Below are 6,623 nucleotides of genomic sequence, written 5' to 3'. Positions count from 1 at the left end.
GCCCCAGTCAGCTGGATGTTGCTGCACTACCTGTCCTTCGTGGAAAACTCCTTCCGGACCAATCCGGTGGATCAGGAAGTGGTAAACACAGAACATCCTGCAGACACTGCAGGAGAAGGACTCGATGGACACTGTGGGGTGGTTCCCTGATCAGGCTGTCCAGACCAACTGGAAGAATGCCTCATCGCCATAACCCACCAACAAGCACCAAGACCTCGACTGGAAGGTTGTGAGAGGGGCCCTCCCCGTCAGATTCTTCCTGCATGGTTGGGGCACCACTCCCAGTCCGTGCTACCCCCGGAAGGACTGCTCTGGGGACGAAACGGTCGCCCACCTCTTTGTGGGCTGTGGGTTTGCGAGGAGGGTGGCGACGGTGCAGGGGTCCTTGTCATGTTTCATCCCCAGCAGCTGCGTAAGAGAGGATTCTCTGATCTACGGGCTGTTCCCGGGGACGCACACACAGACAGACATAAACTGCTGCTGGAAGGTCACCAACTCAGTGAAATACGCCCTTTGATCTGCCCGAAACTTGTTGGTCTCCCAGCACTGAGATGTCCGTTGGGGAATGCTGCCGACTGGCACATTCCAGGCTGCAGGAGTACGTGCTGAGGGATGCACTGAAGTTGGGTGCAGCCAACGCAAGAGCTCGGTGGGGAAGGACTACAGTTTAGGGTCTTCTGTCACTGGAGAGGCAGGGGTGGGGTCAAGCAAGGAAAACCCGTAAGTATTGTAAATATGGGATTGGGTAGTACCCCAGGGAGCCACACGAGTGGCATCGGTGCTGTGCTTTTTTTAATATAAAAAGGTAACACTAATGATTAATCTGTAAATGAATGGAAAGGTTTTCACTGTTGTTATTTTATTGTATTAAGGCAATATATCATACCTTACCTGGCTGGGTAGCAAATGACTGGGTCGACAGCATTTTAGTCCCTTGTCTGCCATTCGTTCTAGTTTTGCTGCTCATTTTCATAACCGTCAGGCACATTTTAAGGGCCATTAGAATCCGCAGGAGACTCCAGGGCGGTGGGAACAGTGAGAGACAGAGTGTCCTGGAGACAGACAGCCGCAGGGTGTCTATTGTCCTACTCCTCAGTATCTCGGGTATCTTCATCCTCTTGTGGCAACTAGAACTGATAACTTGCCTCTACGTTCGCATTGCCGACGTCACTTACTCTTCAGGTTCCAATTTCAGTGACTCACTTTTCCCTCTTGAAGAAAGCGGGTACGCGCATCAGTTCCCGTGTTCCTGCGTGAACCCATTTATTTATGCGGGGACACAGAGTAAGATCAGAGACGAGATAAAGCTGGGGCTGAAATATCCACTGACCCTCACTAATAAATTAATAAAATAAACGATTTTTATTCTTGGGATCAGTTTATGTTGCAAACCGCCCTCTCTTGATCTTCATCATCTCGCCTGCTCCTTCATTAAGCTGTACAGTATGAAAACAGGCCCTTCGACCTCACTCATCTCACTGAGCCAGTCGCATTTGCCTGCATTTAGCCCATCTCTCTCTCAACCTTTCCTCTCCATGTAGCTGAACAAATGTTCTTAAACATTGCAATTGTTCCCACCTCTACCACTTCCTCTGGCAGCTCGTTCCACACACTCACCGCTCTCTGTCCTCACACTTGTGTCGATGCTGCGTTGTGATGACGCCTTGCTCTTTCCTGCTTATTGTTCATCTTGTTGTCTACCATCTTGCCTGCACATTCATATAGTCACAGAGTTACACAGCACAGATACAGGCCCTTCGGCCCACCAACTCCATGCTGACTTTAAGCACTCATTTACGCTCATCCCTATTTTATTCTCCCCACATTCCCACATCTCCCCCAGATTTTACCACTCACCAATGACTCAGCAATTTACAGTGGAGGATTAACCTTCCAACCACACGTCTTTGGGATGTGGGAGTTGTGCATTTGAATCACCAAGATATAGAAGTGCTGGTCATTGGGAAGAGTGTCGATGGGTCCCTGTTGGTCGGCATGGACACGGTGGGCTGAAGGGCCAGTTTCCATCCTGTACAACTCCAAATGATTCAGGTGTTATCTCTGTAATTGAATAAATTGTCTGATATGGATGAAGTATTGGAATTTGTTCATTATTATCACATGTACTGACAGAGAGGGAAAAGATTTTGCTTGCGTGCCACACAGACACACCATTCCTTGCATAAGTACATTTAGGGAGATCAGAATACAGAACATAGTGTTATTATCACAGAGAAAGTGAAGTGGAGGTGGACAAATAAAGCGCAAGGGTCACGGTGAGGGAGACTGGGAGATCAGAAGTTCATCTTTTAGCGTACAAGACGTCCATTCATGAGTCTGATAACAGCGGGATAGAAGCTGTCCTTGAGTCTGATGGAACGTGCTGTCACGTTTCTGTATCTTCTGCCCAATGGAAGGGGGGATAAGAGAGAATGACCGGTGTGGGAGGTGTCCGTGATTATGTTGGCTGCTTCTCCGAGGAAATGTAGACGGAGTCAATGGAGGGGAGGGTGGTTTGTGTGATGGGCTTAGCTGTGTTCACAGCTCTCTGAAATTCCTTCCAGTCTTGGGCAGGGCAGTTGCCGTCCCAAGCTGTGATGCATCCAGAGAGGAGGTTGTTAAAGGAAGCAAGAGCACAAATTGTGGCGGCTCTGATGGGTATTTTCCAATCTGATAGGTATTTCCCAGGCCACAGGAGTGCCAGAAGAATGCAGAACTGCTTCCATAGTTTAAATAGGGAGGAAATAGACCAATCAGTCTAAATTCAGTGATGTGATGACTGTCTTTGCACCTTCCGCCTGAAGTTCTGGAAAAACTCAGCCATTCAATCTCGTAACAGAAGTACAAGTGTATTAACTCAGTGAAACATTCACAGTGGAAGGTCATGTGTATGCTATGGGTTTCAGCCACAGAAACAGACTCTCTGGTAAGATCCAAACTAAAGTATATTGCAACATCACAGCACAGTTAATCACATGAATTCTTAGTGGGGTAACTGTCTGTCAACTCAGTTTCAAGTGTGAAAGCAATAAAAGTCGCATTGAATACCATTAAGTACAAGCATTATCTCTGAGTTCCACTGCTTAACTTCTTTGTCAAACACTCACAACACACAAAATGCACACCACACACACAATCCATCCCTTGCCCGCATTTTGGTAAATCCGACCACTTGGCTGTGCTTCTTCTGCCTGCGTACAGACAGAGACTGAAGAGCGCGGCACCGGTGAAGAGGACGATGAGGAGCTGGATGGCAGAGGCGGACGAGCGAATTCGGGATTGCTTCGAGTCGGTGGACTGAACCATGTTGGAGGATTCGTCAGTGGACCTAAATGAATCTGCCACGGTCGTCACCGACTTCATAAGGACACATGTGGACGAGTGTGTACCCACAAAAACATTCCGAGTCTTCCCCAACCAGAAGCCCTGGATGAACCAGGAGATTCGTAATCTGCTGAGGGCTAGATCCGTGGCATTTATTGCTGGTGATCTAGAGTCATATAAGAAGTCCAGGTACGACCTACGTTCTGTCACTGCGAGCGCAAAGAGGCAATTTTGGACTAAATTGGAATCACAGATTGACGTTCGATACCTGTGGCAGGGCTCGCACAACATAACTTCCTACAAGGCTGCCAATGAGAAGGTTATTGGCTGCAGTGTCTAAGGACATATTCAATCTCTCACTTCTATGGCCTTAGGTTCCCATATGCTTCAAAGAGGCATCTATGGTACCGATGCCCAACAAGAGCTTGGTGACCAACCTCAATGACTGCAGTCCAGTAGCGCTGATATCAACTGTAATGATGTGCTCTGAGAAGTTGTTTCAGGCACAAATTGACTCCTGTCACAGAGATGACTTGCATCTGCTTCAATTTGCCTTCCGCCACAACATGTCAACAGCAGATGCAATTTCTATGGCTCTTCACTCTGCTCTGGACCATCTGGATAACAGGAACATAAATGTCAAGGAGCTGTTCATCAACACAATCATCCCATCCGAACATCATCTACAAGCTTCAATACCTGGGCCTCTGCACCTCCCTCTGCAACTGGATACTCGACTTTCTCATTGGCAGACCTCAATCAGTGAGGATTGGTAACAACTGAACATCTTTGCTGACCATCAACACAGGTGCACCTCAAGGCTGTGTGCTTAGCCCCCTGCTCTACTCTCTGTACACACATGAATGTGTGGCCAAGCACAGCTCCATATCCAAATTCGGTGAAAATGTCACTGTTGTTGGACAAATCATAGTTGGGATGAGTCAGCTTACTGGAGCGAGATAGGACACCTGGTTGAGTGGTGCTGCAACAACAACCTCTCACTCAATGCAGTAAATCTAAAGAGCTGAGTGTTGACTTCAGGAAGGGGAAGGACGGTGAACATGCGCCAGTTCACATTGGGGGATTGGCGGTGGAGAGAATCAGCAGCTTTAAATTCCCGTGCGTTAACATATTGGCTGACCAGTCTTGGGCCCTGTACATAGTGCAGTCACAGGGACAGTGCACTTGTGTTTTTTATTTTCTTTGGATGTTAAGGAGGTTCAGCTTGTCACCGAAGACTCCAAACAAACTTCTACAGATGTACTGTTGAAAGTATACTGAATGGTTGCATCATAGTCTGAGCGGCAGTATGAATGTGCACGAAAGTAAGAATCTGCAGAGAGCAGTGGATTCTGCCCAGTACGTAACAGGCACATCCCGTCCCACAATCAGTAGTATCTACAGGAGGTGATGCCTCAAGAAGGCAACACTCATCATCAAAGATCCCCACCATCCAGGCCATGCCATTTTCTCACCTCTACCATCGGTCAGGAGGTGCAGAAGTCTGAAATCCAACATCACCAGGTTCAAGAACAGTGACTTCCCTTCAACTGTTCAGTTCTTGAACCAACCGTGCAGCCCTCATCACTGGAGTTTACCAACACCATGACCACTTTCCTCACTTTGCAATAAAATGGACTTTGTTTTCTTTGATTCTAATTGTGTTCTTTCTTGTAAAAATTGTGTTTAATTTATGTTTCTCTTGTGAAAATTGGCTTTTCTGATGTGCTGTGCCTGTGATGCCTCTCCAAGTAAGTTTTTCATTTCATCTGTGGATATATGTGCTTGTGCATATGACAATAAACTCGAGCTTTACTTTGACTTTGATCATTCCGCAAACTAAATCCATGTGTCTGTTCATTTTTTAATACCAAAATCATCTTGTTCCAGGTTGCTGTGTTCAGTGGACTAAAGACAGGTTTCACCAAATCCATCCACCCTTGAAGACTTTCCTTAGATTTCTTGGAAGAAATGAAAGCAGGGTTACATATTTTCCACATTTTTTCATCAAAACAATTATTTGCATCAAAAAAACAAAGATGCCTTCCTGATCTGCTCCCTGGAGATTGATGTTGGGTATAAATACAACAGACTGTGAATGCAGAGTACTGTGTACTCAAAGCTTTCAATAGTAATGCATGGAGTTCCACATATCTTGTGGTTGGCCATTTGCTATTCCATCATTGCAGTCATCGGCATTCCTGGTAAAGTATTGGTGTTAATTATCAGTCTGTAAAATGTTGTGAAATGTTGCATCACTGCTGTGTTTACTGGGATTGTTGCTTTCTGTCAATTGTAGATTTTTACCCCTTTGCTATTCTCCCAGTATCATTAATACCCTTTCATTGTTTTCTCCTATTGGTTGTACCATTAAATTTTATTTCTTTAGACTGCATTTCATCACAATTCGCAGCACAGTTTCTACTTTGCAACTTCTCATCTTCAAAGGTTTTGATACCCATTATATCATCTCTTCTCATTCTGATGGTAAACACCCAATTATAATGGAAGCAATTTATTTTCTTATGGCACTTGTATGAACAGTTTCAAACAAAATTTGACATGATATTTATATTAAGGATTTTAAAACAGGAGCTGGTGCATTTAGAAAACAGCATGAGGATATTGAAATAGAGGAAATGAGGATCCAGTTCATCAGAGAGTGCAGGATGGGTATTTTTTACCGGATATTTTGTCATTCAATGTACTGGCTGCAGAGAGGTGATGAAAGTGAATTTCTAGAGAGTGCAATGTGGAAGATCGGTCATTGATGAATCCAGATGGATGGGATTTTAGCTCAAATAAGTGGAGACAAGGGAAGGAGTGCATGGTGTAAGTGGGCTTTGTGAAGGAGAAAAATTATGGGTGATCTTATACTACATGTGGATTGGACAAAGCAGATCACAAGTGGTGCATGTGGGGAGGGAGTGGACTGAAATACAGAATTGGTTTGGTGGACGAAGACGTGCATGTGAAAGGGACATCAGAGGGAGCGCAGCTTTGCAGCAGTGATCTGTGATTTAACAGAGTTATGAAGATTTACAATGTTGGGCCAGTTGGTGCACTGTCTCTGTGCCAGTGGAAAAAGCCTCATCTCACTTTTTAGTACCATGTCAATAGCGATCTTCAAATACACATCCAAATGTGGTTTAAATATGCATATATCGCTTGCCGGAAGTGAGTTCCAAACATCCATCTGGGTTTCTTAACAAGAGAAGGAATCAATGGCATTGTTGTACTGGAGGGAGAAATATTGCATGGGGTGAAACTAGTAAAAAATAAGCTTTACTCAGGATTTT

Source organism: Pristis pectinata, chromosome 25, assembly GCF_009764475.1.
Source record: "Pristis pectinata isolate sPriPec2 chromosome 25, sPriPec2.1.pri, whole genome shotgun sequence".
In the NCBI taxonomy this organism is placed as follows: domain Eukaryota; kingdom Metazoa; phylum Chordata; class Chondrichthyes; order Rhinopristiformes; family Pristidae; genus Pristis; species Pristis pectinata.
This window is presented reverse-complemented; position numbering follows the sequence as displayed.